Source organism: Drosophila eugracilis, unplaced genomic scaffold, assembly GCF_018153835.1.
Source record: "Drosophila eugracilis isolate 14026-0451.02 unplaced genomic scaffold, ASM1815383v1 contig_2161, whole genome shotgun sequence".
NCBI classification, from domain to species: Eukaryota; Metazoa; Arthropoda; class Insecta; order Diptera; family Drosophilidae; genus Drosophila; species Drosophila eugracilis.
Genome location: NW_024573046.1, coordinates 758,708 through 777,674, shown reverse-complemented (window position 1 = coordinate 777,674; position 18,967 = coordinate 758,708).

Sequence of the window (18,967 nt, the reverse complement as noted above, 5' to 3'; positions counted from 1 at the left end):
TCCTGACAAAAAAAAAAACCCCACCAAAGACCCGCTCACATTTAACCTTTTTTTTGGTGGCGTTTCGAAATTGAAAGTTTGGCGCTGAAACTGGTTTATTTGGCTAAAAACTATAAGCCAGCAACCGCAGCGGCTAACTGCAACCAACTGCAACTAAAACAGCAGGTACAGTGGCTAACTTTGATTTAATGCCAGGCCATGTCATCGAAAGACAAAGATATATAACTTACTAAATAAAATTTATAAACTTATTTAGGATTACAATTAAAAAGATTTTGAATATTTTAAAGTTTTTTCAAATTTAACAGGATTTTATTATATTTAATAATATATTTTATACTTAAATGAAATGAAACTTAAATTGTAATTGCTAAAATCTATTTAGGGTATTTCCATATTTACATTATGATCTATTTAGCTTAACTTTAATACTTATTCTTATAATTTTTAAGAACAGAGTACTGAAACCACTGCCCAGGGGGCCCAACCTCAATTTTCCACATTTGGGGATCTTTTCGGCCGAGTTTGGGGCCTTATTTTGGGTTTTTGGTTTCGAGCCTTCAGCCATCGTATTGTCTGCGTTCTCCCGTATTTTATTCGCTCGCTTTTTGGCTTTGTTTTTGGCTGACTTGGTGGGTTATTTTTTTTTTTTTTTTTTTTTGGCTAATTTGTGTGCACCTCTCCTGTCAGAGGCGTGTAATTGCCATGGCAGTTGGCCGACGGGGGCGTGTTGCCACTCCCAATTACCCAGTTTTTCATTTTCATTTTCATTTTCGTTGTTGTTTTTGTTCTTTTTTCTGCTGCTGCTGCTTTTCGATTTTCCACCGTTTGATATTTCAGGGGGTCTCTCAGGTTGTTTTTTGGGCAACTTTTTGGGGAAGCCAAGCCGAGACAAACCCGAAATTATTTACAACTTTGGCCTTTGCACACGAACACACACACACACACACACACACAATACAATGATGACGCATGCACCTGCCAGACAACCAGAAATCGCTTTATTTCACCAGTTTGCATCCTTAAAGATTTGCGGGTTTTTCTGTTTTGTTCTTTCTTTTTTCTTTTTTTTTTTTTGGTTAAAAGTTCTTTGGGGATTCTTGGAAAGTGTTAACAAACAAATAGAGGAGAGTTTCCCGGAGGTGCCATAAATAATTACAAACAACTGGCAGAACTTGGGTCAGAATATTTTGCAACTCTCGGGTTTGAGGTTTTGCAGGCAGAAGAAAGAAGACCCGCCAGTCTTTGCAGCTGGTCAAGTTTTTGTGGTTTTTTTGGCTTTGGTTTTTGGCTCTGAAGAGAGCATGACAGAAAAAAAAAGGAACATAAATTCGTAAGACAGGATTTTCTGGTGGTTTTATGATTTTCTTTTGAAAATTAGATATTAATTGTAAGCCGTTTAAGTTATTGTTCTATAAGTATGTTGGCTCATTGGAATTGGATTTAAAATGATTAGTATTGTCCCTTATAATTCTTATCAATAAAGATTAAAGATTTCGTTTGATTTAAGTTATCTTTTCTCCAGTAACCTTAACCGATAATCCACTTTCCGAACCCAGGAAAGGGTTTTTTACTTTTCCGGCGTTGACCTCATCTCTTTGACTGCATCAACAGCATCTGCATCTTGGCTTTTATCCATTGGTCGGTGGGTCGGTCTGCCTGTGTTTAATTGCACTTTAATTAACTTGCATTGTTCAAAGCGTCGGTGTTAGCTCTCTTTGGACTCCCTTAACCCCTTGTCTCTATATTCTACACTTCTTTTTGTTGTTGTTTTGAGAAAGAAGAAAGTGCGGTGGCTGTCAGTTGTTGTTGTTGTTGTTATTTGTATTTGTTTAAAAAGTGTTGCTGCAGTTGTTGGGCTCAGTTTGGCTTCAATGTGTCCGTGTATCTGTGTTTGCACATTGCGCCTGTATGCGTGCCACTGTATCTGTGTGAGTTGTTTTGAATGCCAACTCAAACAGTCAAGTGTCGTGCAGTGAACTGTCAATAGAGTGTACCAACATTTCGCTCTGGCAAATAGAAGAACCAACTCATTTTTTTTCCCTGTCGCAGATGAAGCAGACAGAACAAAAAGAGTTTATATAAATGTGAAACTCAGAAAAAATGAGCGAATGAAATAAGGGAAAAGATTGTATACTCTATAGAGGAAAAATCATTTTAAATTGTTAAAGAGAAAAAGAAAAATTAAACGAAAATGTTAGCTTTCATGACAACTCGAAGTATAATATTTAAAAATTGCAAAATTTTGATTTTCCTAAATGCACCTTTAAAAAATATCTTTGCCTGAAGGAGGGAAAGATTTCTTTTTTAATTTTTTTAAGTATATACCCTCTTTGGAAAGTATAAATAAACCTTTTTCGTGATCCCGTAATCCTGGGTGGGTGGGTGCCGGCACTCAGCTGAGAGTCAGTCTGGGGCATCGCTAATGAGACCACGTCTTGGTCTTGGTAACCACCAGCTCCCCATTGTCCTTGTTCTGGCATCGACTTCCTGCTTTGGTCTTGGCTTTTGTTCCCCAGCCAGCAGTGTTTTACAAACACCCTATCCTTCAGGCATTTTCCAACCCACTTTTACCTCTTTTCCACCTGCTGACTAATCCATTTCATTGAGAAGTCGACTTACTCGCCGCTCGTCTGTGATTTATTTTATGAATGAACTCGGCATTTCATTCATTCGCGCTTCAGCTAAATACTACGACTGAAAGGACGAAAAAAAAAAACGAAAATAAAAAAAAACAAGTAAAGGATTCGTGAGTGTGGATATGGGAAACACACTTACAGATACACACATCAATACATATAAACATACACCCGAGGACATGCAACGGTATGCAGAAGGATATGCGCTTCCGTCTTTGGCGAATTCCTGCCGATGTTTTTCTCGTCCTGGGCTGCCAATTAAAATGCCACCGCCAGGCAAATGTGAGAGTGCCTACCACAAAACCCGACGATCCTGTCTAACGCAATTTGCCAACGAAGCCAAGGAAGCCAAGATGACGATGACGATGGTGATGGTGATGGTGATGGTGATGGCGATACGGATGATGATGTTGATGGGGTTGCCACGCGAAGGAGACCCCTTTTAATGACTGTAAATCAAGCGTACTTTGCATTTTTGCCATCCGCCACATCCTGGCATCCTTTAGGCATCCCACGTCCTGCGACACTAAGCTACATTGCCGCGATTTAACGAAATTATCGTCTAAATACAAACTTAATTAATATATCAAAAGAACAAATATTGATACATGAAATTTTGATGGGATTTTCTTAGACCTATTAAAAAAAAAATTTACGTAATATTTAATTAGTTTCGGAGTTCGTATTTATTTTAATATACTATCAAGTAACCCTTATATAAAAATCAAGAAAGAAAACAGAGATTCCTTGTTGAATTCCCTGTAGTACAGTGCAGCCTGGATTGGGGCAACAAACCCGTGTGACATGCGGCTCGAACTTTCAAGAGCCTTGACTGACTTGCAGACTTTCCCCGACTGGTGCTGCCAGTGGTGCTGAAGCTGCTGACGGTGGTGCTGATGGTTTTGTTGATGTTGTTGCTGGTGGTGGTGGTGGTGATGTTGATGTTGCCATAAGCTTGTGGGTGGATTGTAGGCGTGGCCAATTAGCATTTGGACATTCGACAGTTTTGCAAAACGCAGAGCAAAAAGAAGGGAGAATTTAAGGGTAATCAGTGAAATACTCTTTTAGAAATACTCTTTTTTTATATATATTTTTTAAAAATATATAAATAAATCAAAAGTTATTATATTTCGGACAATTTCTTAAAAAATAATTTCAACTCAAGAATACAAATTTCATTATATATAGAAAAGGAACAGGTTTAAAATAGATTTTACTTATCAAAGGTTTCCTTTTGGTTTCCTTTAAACAAATCGAGGAAGATCGGGCCCTCTATGATAATTCCACAAAAACTTAGAATACCCCTGGAAACGCAGGGTACGACTGTCGCATAAGGGTTTCCCCCGACTGCGGCCCAAAAATGAGTCACGTTGCAGCCACGGACCGGAAGTGAATGATGCAGAAAAAGGCAAAAGCAACAGCAATAGCAACAAGGGCAAGTCAAACATAAAGGACCCAAAGTCCACCCCCGAAGTCAAGTAACGAATTTGTGACGTTGACAAATGCCTTGGAAGGGATATGCCTCGGCTTTTCGAGGGTAAGTGACTCAGGCGGTAATCAGTGCACCTGCTCCCGGGCACGCGACCCCCCTTCGATACATATTGTCCGTACGTCCGTTTGTCCGTTTGTCCGTGAGTCAGCCAACCGAAAAGTGTTATTTTTTTTTTTTTTGCTTTTTGGATAGGCACGAAATTATGCAACCGGCAACTACTACGGAACACTTTCCTCGGGGAAATACTGGCCCGTCAGTCAATCACTTAGTCATTCATTTATTGAGTTCAGTTCCTGATTGGCCTGGCCCAGCACGTGCCCATCAGTTGGACAGCAGATCTGGTAGCAAAAAATGGGTTAACAGTTTTAAACTTAGATAGACTTAACATAAAAATTAGGAAAGCTAATCATTTATATCTTATTTGCTAATTATACCCACATCTACTTAAAAGTCTGATCTTAGAAAAAATGCAGAGATAAATTAAAGAAATAAAGTTAACTTAGTAACCAAATATCCTACTTTATGGACTTAAATTCTAATTCAAATGATTTAAAACTGCAATTTGCAACCTGGTCAACGATATTTATTATGAAAAATTGCTAAAGGCACACACAGACACACACACACACACACAACACCGATGAAAAAGTTGGAAATTAGAGAAACCCTTACATGGTGAAATTATTGACCAAATGCTGCGCAAATTTTGCGGAAAATGCAGCCATAAACTGAAAATTTGCAACGCATTCCAACAAATCATAATCCATCCGCAGACCCTCGTTATTTTTGTGGAGCAATCACTGACCTCATTGTCACATTACAGGGCATTTGCATAAAAATGTTGTGTTTTCGATTTTCCTTTTTTTCGGTATTCGAATGATTAAGCAAAAATAAAAATTAATTAAAATTCTCCCCCCCCCCAAGAACTGGCAACTAAAATGCCAAAAATTAAATTTATATCTGTTTATGAATATAATATGCTTTGGCAAATGAATGCACTTTGTGGCATTATTATTATTCTATTGAACTGTTTGATGAAATGAAACACTAAAATGCATGCATAGAGTATAAAGTCTGAAGGCAAAAACTTTGAAATTCAAATAAATTTATGAATTTTGCAGGCAATTCTGTTTTTGTAAAGTTTCAAAAAGTGAAAATACAAAAATCAGAAAAATAATACGATATATATATTAGATCAGAAAAGTCTGATTGGTAAATTATTTTCGAATTATAAATAATCTTTAAATATTATTGTTGCTTGAAAAAGTGGAAGATCTCTTTCGTATTGAAAAATTGTAATAACAATCATTTCTTGTTTAATTTAAGAATGAAATTTCCAATGATTAGTATGGTTCGAATTATTATAAATACTTGTAAATTACTTCCCCTTTCCTTAATCTTAAGCGTCATTGTCTGGTTATTTTTTTTTCTGTTTTCTGGGTCGGCACGGATCTCTTTGATTTGTGGTTATTCGACTTGTTGTTCATAATGAGGCGCAAAGAGTTGAGGTGAGAATTATGAGAACAGGTAACCCAGGGCGCAGACGAAGAAGGGTAAAAAACTCCTTCGAGACACATTAATTGTTGGTAGTAGAAGATCGTACACGCAAACCAATCTCAACGAGATCCTGCCTGCCTGCCCGCCTGCCCGCCTGCCCGCCTGCCTTTCTTTCATCCGTCTCTCGTTCACAAATTATAGATTAAGGAAAAATTATGATTCCCAATGTCCGAAGTTCGTCGTTCGTTGATGAGAGAAACTGACAATGACACGCTAAATACCCGCAGATCTCGCAGATCTCCGATCCCAAACTCTCGACAATTTTAACAATCCCAAATATCCCCGAACTGCACACGTCTGGTTTTTCCTAATCCCGAAACGGCAGCCTCACTTCTGTTTGTTAATTACACTTGGGTGTGTGTAGTTTTCACAGGATCATCACAGACGCATTCCGGCTCACAGGAAGCCGTGTCGCCAAGGTCCTTGGGTCAGAAATTAAGGCTAGGAAATATTTCCCTTTTTATCGCCACAGGGGGGGTTGAGCAGTGCGCACACACTGGCTTACCCATTACCTGGGCACAGGTACAAAATGACTTCACACAACACTCTAGATGGCAAAACAGGAAAAAAAAAACACACGGGAAAAAATTTTATTATGTTTTAATTATGTTTATCAGAAATATTAAATAACTCGCATATTTTATTTTTGTAAAACTTCTTGTAAAACTTTAATGGGCAAATATAGCCATGTTTTGGGTATAACTTTCATTTAGTATCCAGTATTTCTCGCTGTGTAGAAAACAGATATAACCAGATGAGTAGGGACCAAACTGCAAAACAAACCAGCGAAAAAATTCAAAGAAATCAATTGCAGGGCCCAACAGGCACGTCTCTTCTGGACCGCTTTTAATGGGATTGAGGGTTTGAGAATTGGAGAAGAATCGGAGAATCATAGAGTGGCGGCGGGGTAAGAGCGAAACGAAGGGAAACAAAGGAAGCGAGAGAAATAAGGGAAGGGAATTCGGACAGAAGTGAGATACACGCACCAGCAAAGACACGCACTGAGCTGAGAAGAAGGCCTGTCGATCCTGAGCAGCTACCGGAAATGCAGCACATTGCACCACAGCAGCAACTGCAACAGCAACAGCAACAGCAATCTCATCGACTACTTTTTGGGATGATGCGGGGGACACAAGAAAATTCAGCTACGAATGCGGTTCGTGCGTTTGCACTCAATTTTTTCAACTCTCCTATATGTTTTCTTTTTCTTTTTTTTTTTTGGTTCTGGTATCTTTGTTTCTATCCAGATCTCGTTTTTATTTTCATTCCCTGATTTGTGTGAGACGCAGCTGTCTTGAGTTCCAGTATTTCGAATATACATATATGTATATATCCGCGGAGAATCGTATAAAATCGAATGATTTTATCTTCCGCTAAATCGATCGAATTTTTGCTGAGGGAAGTGCTATATCTAACAGACAGGGTTCATGATGTCCAAGTTGTAAATTGGAGAATTCTATCTGATTGGGATAAAAAATATATATATTAATAAAAGAAATATATATATAACGTATCCCATTAGTATTTTGTCTTATCTAATAATAAGCCTAAGCCAAATCAAAAGATTTCTATTCTCATAATTTAACCGTTTGGTCAAATAATTTCATTTACTTTTCCGCCCACCTTTAGCCCACTGTTCTGGGCTGTGTTACTATTCTTTGAAAGCCAAAACTTAATTAGCCGCATTAATCGCATTACAAATTGTCGCTGGTCTGCATTTTTTCCCATCGCAAAAGCTGAAGCAGAAAACTCGGCAAGAATGAGAGCCAAGGAAAATGTTGTAATGGAAAACTAAATGGTATAAAGTGCATTGACGGGATGCCATCATTGCACTTGTCGCACTGCTGCTCCCTCATATTTCTTTTTCCATTTTTCATTTCTCATCTTGTTTCATGATTTTTTTTTTTGTTTTTGGTTTTTTTTTTGTTTTTTGCGCACACAGTGTGACCTTAGACGAACTCTAAAGAGCAGCTGGACGGCAGATGTGTTGCTGCTGCGCCTGCAATGTTGCTGCTTTTGTTGTTGTTATTGCACCTCCCTACGACTACGAGTGAATTTAATTGACACCCCGACGATGGGCAAAATCTGCGACTGGAATTAGCCAGGCAGCCAGATTCCACAGCTCCATAGTTTTGCAGCTTCAGATAGTCCCGTCAGATATGTACGCAGATACTTTTCAGTACGCCACTTTTTCCCACAAGCCACTGACTTGGTTTTTTTTAGATTTGGCCAAGGTTGCAGTTGGCAGTTGGCAGTTGGCAGTTCACAGAACAACAAGAACACCATTTTTCCCAGTTCTCTGGCCTACAAATTATGCAGAAATGTTATAACTTTTACTACTACTACTACTGTTGCTCTGTTGCTCTCCCACCAAGGTCTATTTGAGTGCCCATTCTCAAGCGGGACAAGGTTGCCAATTGACTGTGAACAGAGCCAGAGAAATGGAGAATCGGAGAATTGGATGGAATGCGGCTAACAGAAACATGTAGGTTATGATGGATGGGCTGGGGATGGGAACTCAAATATAACTAAGAAAATGGGTAATGGTTTATCAAATTGTTATCAATTTTATATCTACTCATATTTCTTTGATGAATTTACAGTAAAAACATCATTACTTTCCTTTAAAAACTATACAGTTTTTTTTTTGATATTTTCTCATTTCAAGTACATTTCAAGCAGAACTCAAACTCCTCTCCGGGTTTTCAATATATTTTGAAATAATATTTCATCAAAATTATGCCTAAGCAGATCTTAGTTTCCTCTTTGGCTTCTAATATTGTTTTCCCAGATTTCAATTGTCATTATATTTAACTGCTGCGGAAGCTGAGCCAGAGAAATGAGATTTCAAAATGTTAACGTATCCCATCTCTTTCACTAGACCCATTACCTGTCTCTTTTGGCTAGGTGTGCTGTAACAACAACAACAACAATAACAGAAATAACAGAAATAACAATAAGCAAGAGGCAACAAGATGGCATTTAATAGCCCCCCAGAGACACGAGGGTTAAGCGTGTGAGAAAAGCCAAATTCCAGGGAAAAGTCGAATGAGAACAAAATTAATAAAAAAAAAAAAAGAAAGGGCGGTAGGTGCAACAGAAATTATTGTAAATTTTATTTAATTACTAATGAAAATATCAAGGATTGTGTGCGAGGAGAAAAAGAAACCAAAAAAAAAAACAGAGTCAGAGACAATAAAGATTCTAAAACAAGAAAAGGGCGATCATAAAAATGTCAAGCGGGGCCGGAAGATGCGATCCCAAAAAAAAAACAGAAAACCGAAAGAAAAAGGAATTCTGGGGCGGCAGAGGTCAAAGGTGACCAAAACAAGAGAGGTGAGGTAGATAAGATAGAGAAGGCAATACACATAAGGCAGCCTTAGACACCCACTCAAAAAACCAAACCCAAAGATTTAATCACCAAACCATCGATCATTATTGATTATTCAAAAAATCCAAAAAAATGACAAGAAAGCCTGAAAAACCCTTTAAGATCTGAATTGGGAAAAACGAATCTTCTCTTATTTATTTTAATAATTTCTTTAAAACGTAATGTTGATCTATAAATTATACTCATATAATTACAATTTTACACTTTTAATCAAACTTAAATATTCCAAGATCGATACGGAATTTGTTAGCCCAAAAAAAGACCCTCAGATCCCTGGCTTACTCTCTCTCCTACTTACTTACTTACTTCTAGCCATCCTTTTCAGTCACGTCCCTACCTTTTCGACTTCATTATAAACAAATCCTATTCGACTGATATACACATACAACAAATACACACACGAACGAACACGCTCCCGGAGATACAAGATACAAAGATACAGACGACCTAATGATGCTCATTAGATGTCTTTAGGGCTCTTCAAACAGGGAAAACCAATTCCCAGACGAAGACGATCTTTCGAGGAATTACTCAACAGGCAAGTTGGAAATTTTCTCGGTTTCCTTCGTTTTTTTTTGTTTTACCCCTCATTTCCCGTGCTCCGTAAATTCTAGACAATTTGCAGTTATTTTTAGTTCTGAGGGGAGGGAGTGAGTGAAATAAACTATATGGTCGGAGATTTTCCGGGATTTTGTGCGTCAGACAAGCGCGGCTTCAGCTGGCAATCGTATATATATTTTTAGGCAAAGCACTTAGGCTTTCTCTGTGTGTGGTGGGCGGATGGATTTTGGTGGGAAGGGAGGAGTGGCCATATGTGGGGGTCGCTGTCTTTACTAATTTATATTATTTCTTATAGGGAAAGTTTCTAACTAAGAGGTTGAAAATCTTAAGCCAATGTTGAGTTACTAATAATAATTTTCACATATTCTATAGAATTTTCCATAAAATACTTACCCTTACCCATTTGAATTCGTCATTTTATGGTATAAAGATTTTAAGCTAATTTTCATAAATAGGCCCCCCCCGCCAGAGTAAATCTGTAAACTTTATCATGTGAAATTGAAACCGAAAGACGTAAGAAAAACAAAAGCCGAAAAAAAAAAAACGTGATAAGACGGTATAATTACCAGGCCCCAGTTACTCTTCAAGTCTCTTGGTTTTTTTTCCAAGCGCCTTTTGCTTTGATAATTTGTGTTTTCCGAGGGAGAAAACCCGCCTCGCCCCCATCCTTCACCCGGTTTTTGTCTCGGTTAATTTGTTGTTTTCATTGAAACTTGCGCAAAGTACACGGAGTTTCCCAGGCCAAAAGTAAAAGCTGCGCTTAGGTGTTTTTTTCGTTGGTGATGCTTAATTAAGTCGGTAGCAGAGTTAACAATTTTAAAACGAGTAAAGTGTCGGTTGTATGGAAACTCATATATCAAATGACCTTTTATGGACTTTTCTAGGGATTTCAATGGTCAGAAAATGGTTTAAATTGTAGAAAAAAATGAGATGGCAAATGATAGTTGCAATGCTAAAAATAAAATTAAATTGACACGAATTAAGTCCAATGAAAATAAAAGTTTTGAAAACATGTGAAAAATGTTAACCGATTTTTCATCATAAAAACGTATGACCAAAGATAGAGCTAAATGTATGTACATATACATACATATTTTGGGTATCGCTATTAAAAAAAAAGAAAAAAAACTGCCCTCATCTATGCCAAAAAATATTCGCAAATATCAAACCCCTTTCAGAGCAGATCACCTCTGGCTCTACTCACTTAAAAAAAATCTCCTGGCAGATGTTTTAATTTTTTTTCCTCAACGCTTTTTTGTTATGTATAAATCTGATATAAATCGCTGTCATTTAAAATTCAGTCAATGGCGTCGCAAATAAATCAAAAATTTATTGTAACGCATTTAAATACATGCATATTTCATCTGTAAAACCAAAGAGTGGGTTGTAATCGATGATGGGCTTCGATTTATAAATAGGTTTCTGACAGGTCAGCGAACAGGTTGGAAAATTGGCAACGTTGTTTCTGCAAAATCATACAAAATTGAGAAGGTTTTTTGTTTTTTGTTTTTTTGTGGTTTTGTACAGAGTTTCCCAGCATAAAACTCAGCAGTGTTAAGTCAATCATTAAATGCATTTTATCCATGATTTTCTCATGGATAGTTTCCATGTGTTAAACTCATAAAAATAATGAGATTCCTTTTACCATTACTTTAAGAAGAGATTTGTTCGTTTAATTTATGTTGAGCATGTGGGGAATTCGGATACCCATTTATGTACAATTTTGTAATTCAATTTTTCAAAATAGTACATACATATATAAAGCAAATGGAAACCCTTGACCGCCAAACTAATACCCCAATACAAAGACGACGTCATCTACCTGACTAGACTTTTAAATACAGTCGTCACTTGGCTAATAAATCGCCGTTAAAGCGAGAAAAAGAAAAACTTAATTGAACTCTGGACATAATGTTGGGGTGTGTGGGGGAAAAAAGCAATGAAAATCGAAAAACCACAAGACCAAGTCATGCTATCGCTGCTCAAGCGCTTTTCCACATTTTCCATTTTCAAGTTCATTGTCACTTGTCGGGAGAGAAATATTGGGACCTCCTTCAAGGCGACGACCGACCGCTAACCGAGAGCTCCGAATGCCATAATCCAATTATGAATTTTCACATAAATTTTTACTCAGCTCTCTTCGAGCAACAGAAAAAAAACCGAAAAAAGAAAATAACGAAATGTATATGTTTTTGATGGAAACAACTGAGAGTGTCGCCCCCCCCCAAAAATCCCCCTATCAATCGGGGCGAATGCTCTCCTAATAATAACAATAAATTTCGTGTATGAAGCGATTTAATGGAATGGGGAAAAATACAAGAAAATGTACTAAAAGAAAGGTTGACCCGTAAGCCGAAGTTTAAAATACTCTGAAATTTTTATTTAGATAGATTTATTTTGATATTTGTTGTAGCTTTTAACTTAAAAAATATAAAAAATATAGAAAATATAAATAATATAAATAATGTATATAAAAAATGTAAACCACATTCATTAAGAAAAGGAATACTTGAAGTCAACTTCACTTAAATAAATTTACTTTAAAAACTTAAAATTAGATAGAAAATTTCAATTAAATATTATTTAAGTGTATTGAACTTCCAAAAAAAAAAAAAAACTTAAGAAGACTGCAAGATTATTTTATTGTTATCAGAGTCGGTCTGCGAGAGAGAAGTTGATAATGCTGGGTAATAATTATGGCTTAAAAAAAAAGACATTCTGATTGGGATGGGGACTTTTCTTGGAACTAAAGGAGGAACAAGGGAGTAGGAGGTATAGTACTTTAACCCCAGAATTTCAGGGCTTGAGGCGTAGAAGGGGGTGGGGATTGCTGGAACCTGGAGTTGACTCATTGAAAGTCATCAGGGCGACAACGTCAACGTCATTGTCAGGCTGCAGCCTGCAGCAGCCACTCCATTGGCAACCAATCTCGTATCCATCTGCAACCCATCCCATACCATTCTATCTCAAGACCCCATCCAAAGCCCCCCCCAACCCAACCGTCACCACCATCATCTTTATCATCATTATCCTCATCATCATCATCATCATCATCTGGGTGTCTGAGTCTGCATCTTCGTCTTCATTTTTCGCTTTCAGCTGCCCCATCAAACCCATCGAGTATGACAATTTCATTTATTTAACATGATTTTTACGCAGCGAGTGTCACAATGGCTGAACACATACATCTTATATATATATATATATGTATATATATCCCCCGAAGCAGGAGCAAAAGGGTAAAAGATGCAGATGCATCTCTCCAAGCTCAAGTTGAGGAAAAATGATGGAAATTGTTTGCCGCATTCATATAATGAATGCCTGATTGAGTTATCTATTAATTCGATCAATCATTCATCGCACTCGAAACAAATGATTGTCTTAGCGAGTAAATCACTTGAAAAATGAATAATTTGGCAAACGAGTCATTTGTTTTCATAACTTTGTTTGCTTGAAAGTTTAACATAAAGATGTATTCTTATTTTAAAAATACTTAAGTTTATTATGTAAAGAAGTATTAGATGTGATTAATTAGTATTTCAAATTAAGGTATTTGATTTGATTCTTTGTTAATCTTTCCACTTGCCAACGGCAATTGTCACTTTCGATTCCAAAAAAAAAAAAATCTCCCCCCTTTCAATTATTTTTTCAACGCTTATCACAATCAGGCGACCCCCTTTGAGTGATCTGCTCGCACTTTGGGTAATGAGGATGGGAAATGAAGGGTCCCCTTCTGATTATCAGCAATTTTCATACAGAAATGAAAAATCGAAGTGGAAAAAGATGAGAACCGAGCGTTCAGAGTCCAAATAAAATTCTGGAATGAAAGCCAAGTGCCAGGCGGCGACGTGGTGAAGTGGCTCGACCCTGTCTCAAACCCCCTTCCCACTCCATTTTCTTTGGACACCCCGTGCCCCCTGCATCCGAAATCCGAAAGGCGTCTCCATTCGTCGCTTTTCATTCCATCAATGGGCTACGTGCCTTTTCAGCGATTTTGCAGCCTCTTCTGCCGCCCAAAAATAATAATAATGAAAAACAGAAAGGCAAAAACAAAAAAAAAAACAAAAAGAAAAGACAAAACAAACAAATAGCCAAAAAAAATATATATCATAATAATAATATTAATACAAGCTCAACAATGGGAAATCATAATAAAAAAAAGGGTGGGAGGGCGAATTTGAAGGATGCCAAGGTATATACTGGCAAGGGAGACCAAATTAAATTCAAAATTTCAGGTTGAAGAAAATAATATGGAAAAGAGGAGGTAGAATTTAATTTTATAAAAAGCTGACTTTATCATCCACTTAAAAATACAAGAAAAACTCTATTTTTATAACCTGTTTGGGTTTCTTATTTTTTGCGTACAAGTTGATTTTTGTTGATTTTCCACAATTTTTGGAAAGTGAATGGAAAATCGAAATCCAAACGACGGGGGAGACATATACAGTGGATCCCCGGAGGACGCAGACGGGTGGCAAATACATTCCAAGTTTCGAGTTACAAATGAAGCGAGCCTAAAAACGTTGGCAATTTTAATTACTTACATTTCACTTTTTGTCAAGCGAACGGCAGCCGGTCAAGTGCACTGCCACCCCGCCACCCCCCCGTTGAATCTGCCCCTGGCCGGTACCAGTGCCACGCCTCCTGCCCCTTTATTTCTGCTCCCAAACGTGCCATAAACCGGTGCACGCACCCCACCTTTATCCTCCTTCCCCTTCCTTGGAATTCTCCAAAGGCTGTCAGGCCTTAGAGGTGGTACACTTTCAGCAATAATAAACCTAAAATATTAGATGAAATATATGAAAAATAGGCTAGGATATTACATTAAATATGTTTTAGAATATTTTTATATTTTTCCATTAATATTTACAAGTTCTTGTCACAGAAATATTATCATTTAAATCTGTAACTTTTCTATAATTTTAAGAGAGATAGTTTTCACTACGTATACTTTATTTTTCTTAGTGCTGTCACGACTCATCGAGTCACAGTCGCATTCACAGGCAGCTGCTTTTTAACTAATTACCGTTGCGCCATTCACCTTGAGCCGCCTGTAACTTCCAACACCCAAAACCGTAATTTTTCCTCCCCACTTGTTTGCCAACTCCTTTTATACACTTTTTCAAAGAGGTTTTCATGGATTTTTAGAAAATTGTTTGTTAAATTTAAACTATTATTTTAGATTTTTGTAATAAATGTTTATATTTAAAGGATTTTTATTTAAGGTTTATTTTTTTTTCAAATATATAAATCATTTAAAAATCAGCAATTTAAGGGTATTCAGTCTTTGGACTTTCCTAAAGATCAAGTATTTTGCCCCCCTACTTTTTTTTTTATGAAAAATAATTTAGACAGCGAAAGTAATCGGCAACGAGTTGGTTTAGAGACTCGCACAGATGGACAGGCGTTGGAAATTTAAATGAACTTGGGGAAAATAAAAACCCACTCGTACGTGAGGCCAATGGACGGACGGGACCAAAAATTCCCCATTCACCTCACCGCTCCTCTCTTAATTTTCGCGAAGGAAACTCTAAGACTTCATCGTGAGTGGGATGAGGGAAGGGGGGACGGGGGAAAATAGGGTGTTAAGAAAAGGGGGCCTGAGTCGTCCGGGGCACCATTTCCACCGACAGCTGTTGCCAATGACCCCGCAGGAATCGAAGAAGTAGCTTTTGACCCGGCCTTATTAAGACCATTTCCCAATTAACTGATGCAAAGGGTGGGATTTCGTCTGGTTGGTAAAAAATCCTTCTTAAGTTACAACCAGACAAACAAAATGAAAACCAAAAGGAAAATGTAATTGTGATTGTAAAAATGTTTAAAAGATATGAAAATTGTTTAAATAAGGAAAAAGTTAACTATAGAATAGGAATAGAAGAAGATTTTCTATAATGATTTATATAACTATAATCTTATGGCTTAGCACAGCTCAATGAAAAATCTTGATTAGCTTTAAGCTCATCTCTGTTAGTTTTATAGTTTAATCTTGAATTTAATTTTACGGATTTCAAATCCTCAAGCTGCGACTTTGCCAGTCACTGTGACTGCTTAACCTTTGGCTTATTTACTTTTGTCCCCCATTTCGAGACACTTATTTTTTTTTTTTTTTTTTTTGTTGCCACCCCCTGGAAACTATCCCTTTGAACGATAATTACATGTCGTCTTAGGCGCGCAAAGGGGGTTAGAGAATGGGGAAATAACATGGACGTTGGGTGCGAGAAAATTGAGAAGGGGTGGGTGAAGAGGAGGGGATTGGTTGACTGGCAAAGTGTTAGTTACATTCTGGCCCAGCACGTAATTTGCTGATTTTGAATTTCGCCAAGCGACGGCGGCAAATGAAATGCTCCTCATTCTGCATTTTAATGCGCCCTAGACTGACAGCCATGGGCGGGGGTTTTCCGAGACTAAGGAAGAGGATGAGGGGCGGGTCTTGATCCCTTTCGCTTTGCATTTTGTTATATTTTTATTTCACTTTATTTCTCAACTCTTATTTTGTTGTTTTTTTTGTCGTTTTCTCTTTTTTTTTTTTTTTTTTTGAGGGCTGAAAACTATTTGTTGCTGCCGCTGCTGTCAACTTCACGGGCGGTGGGTAATCGGGGGACTTTGAGTCAGCATCCCCTTTTCGTTGGCCTCCCCATTTTTGGCTGGAACATATTTGCACTGTCTGGCAATTTTTAAGCAATTTCAGCATGACTTGGGTGGGACATTTTCCCTCATGCAGCACCTCTCCCTGCCCCTAGCCATTGCTACCACGCCTGGAAATGCTGCATCCTGTTTAAATGTTTTCCCTTTCCACAGCATCTTTTTACAGCCAGGCGCAAAAAAAGGGAAAATAAAAATTAGGATGAGGAAGGGGAGCAGGTCGCGTCGTTGAAATTAAAAATAAATTTCACAGTAAACACACATAAAAAGAAACGGTGGCGTTGGCCTCTGTACGGAGAGGGGCTTGTGGTGGGGCACAGAGATGGGGGATTAGATGTAGAAAACTCGATCAATCGGATTCCCATTGAAATTTTTAAAACTTCAATTTAATGATATATTAAATTGTTTTGTTAAAAAAAAACCTTTAAAATATTTAAAGTATTAATCATAAGATAACTTTTCATAGGCTTACTTAACCAAATAGCAAATAGCATTTTTCAAATCCTTTATTTTTGAAAACTTTAAAACTTATCAACCTCTGAGTAGCTTGATAATCCCCTGATTTTTCATGGTGTTGGCCCCTGAAAAAAAAAGGAGGCACAAAACACGGGAATTTCCAGGGGAACACGGCGCAGTGCAAAAAAATAAAAACACAAAATGACCGGACGTTCAAAAATAGTTCGAGGAGTCTGCGACTCTTCCCCGGGGTAAGGACGATGGAGGACGGACGAGACGCTTCTGGAGGTTGGCGGTGTCTTCCTGCCCTTGAATACCAATACCGGAGAATCGAGAATGGAGAAGCGTGCCAAAGTACAGCTGTCCGGGAGATGGGTTGGGAGATGGTAGATGTGAGATGGAGTGAGGGCAACGGAACACGGAAAACGGAATACGGGATACAGGAATATGGACTTCGGATTGAGGGTTGGGGACTTGTAACTTACACGTCTGAGTGCTTATATTTAGCTGCTTGGCAACAATGATTGAAAATCCAAATGGGGAACGGCAATGAATGTCTGCATCTGCAGTTGCCATGGCAAGTTTCCCCCCCCCCACCAGTCACAAAGTTTTTCTTTCGTTTTTCCGCCCCCTTTCCTCACCATAATGAGGCAGCCAAAACTGTCAACTAAAATCAAGGGAAAAATGGCAGGGCAGAAGGTATCACATTTTGATTTCATACTATTGAAATTAATTCTGACTTTAAAACGGGATTTTAAAGACTTTCTGGGATTTATTTGTGCTAAGAATAGAAATTAATGCTTAAAGGAAAGTAAATATAAGACTTAGCTACTCCATAAAATTGTAATTTGAATATGAAAAACAATATTTAAGACCAAAAAAGAGTTAAAAGAACTTTTATAAACTCTTTGCGTGATAAGGAAATATCTGAAATATTTAAGAACGAAATTTGTAACATGAAAATTTACGATTTGAATTAGTAATTTAGAGTTTAAATCTACAAAAATGTTATCTGGTAGATAGAATTTATAGTATTTCACTATGATTTTTCCTTATCGGAAAAGCCTTTTTGTTATTTTTAGCTAGGGTGTTTATAAACAGTTTTCATCCTATGGCCCAATGCCTATATAGAAGTCAAGTAGAGTTGGAAATATCCTAACTATCCCACATTCTTGCTTTATCTGTCGTTTTTGTGTAAATTTAGAGCGCGATGCATTGATATTCCCATACGGTGGCCATAAATTACACGACAATTACTTGGGGAACCGAAGAAAATCAGCGGTGCTTGGAAAAATCTCCCCTTGGAAAAAGTAAGAAAAACGCTGAAAAAGAGGCGTGAAGACAGACAGAGAGAGAGAGAGAGTGGAAAATTGGAAGAGAACCGCCGACACTTCATCACGGCCTCATCTCCTCATACCTCGCCCCCCCTTTGAATTTTCCGATTTTCCAGCAGCGGTGCCTCCCTCACACGCGTAGTTTAAATTGCGTTCGCAGCAATCGTGCCATAAATTTTCTCCTCCCATCCCCTTCGAAAAAGAAACTTGTTTATTTTGGTCTTCGCATGTTTCCAGTGCCGAAATCTTCCCATCCAACATATCGTCTTCATCGCTGGTATCTTCAGCATTCTCAGTATCTTAGTATCTTTGTATCCTATGGATCATTCGACTATTCTGTGTATCGATTCAATTATAGAGAATCTCAGAATCAACGCATCATGCCGTCAATTGATTAACAAGTCGCACCAAATCAATGGCTCCCACAGCGTTAGAATTTCAACTATGTTTAGGTTTAGAATTTAAAATGAAAATATGAATTATTCTAAGCTATTAAAAAAAAAGTACTTCCTTCTAAATATATTTAAAAAATTTCGTTCAATGTGGTTCCCATAGGACTCCCTTCGTTTTGTCAAATCAAAGCCTTAAAGTCTTCTACAAATTGCTCTCCAAAAGGCTAAAGTCCACCATATGTTGCTTTTCGCAGCCCTTTTGGCATTCCACAAACCAAACTGCAGATTTCTACCAAAAAACAAGAAGAATTGTGGGTGCGAAGAAAGAGGAGAGATGGAGAACAGCTGCCATTTGGACAGCATTGACCTCTTGACGGCCAATTCTCCTACTTTATCTCAATCTGCAGCTCTTAAAGGCTTTTATATTTTACTTAATCTTTCCTCGTTTCTTTCTTTTTTTTTTTATCTTCTCCGGCAACAGTTGGTGGTCCACACTTTCGGCG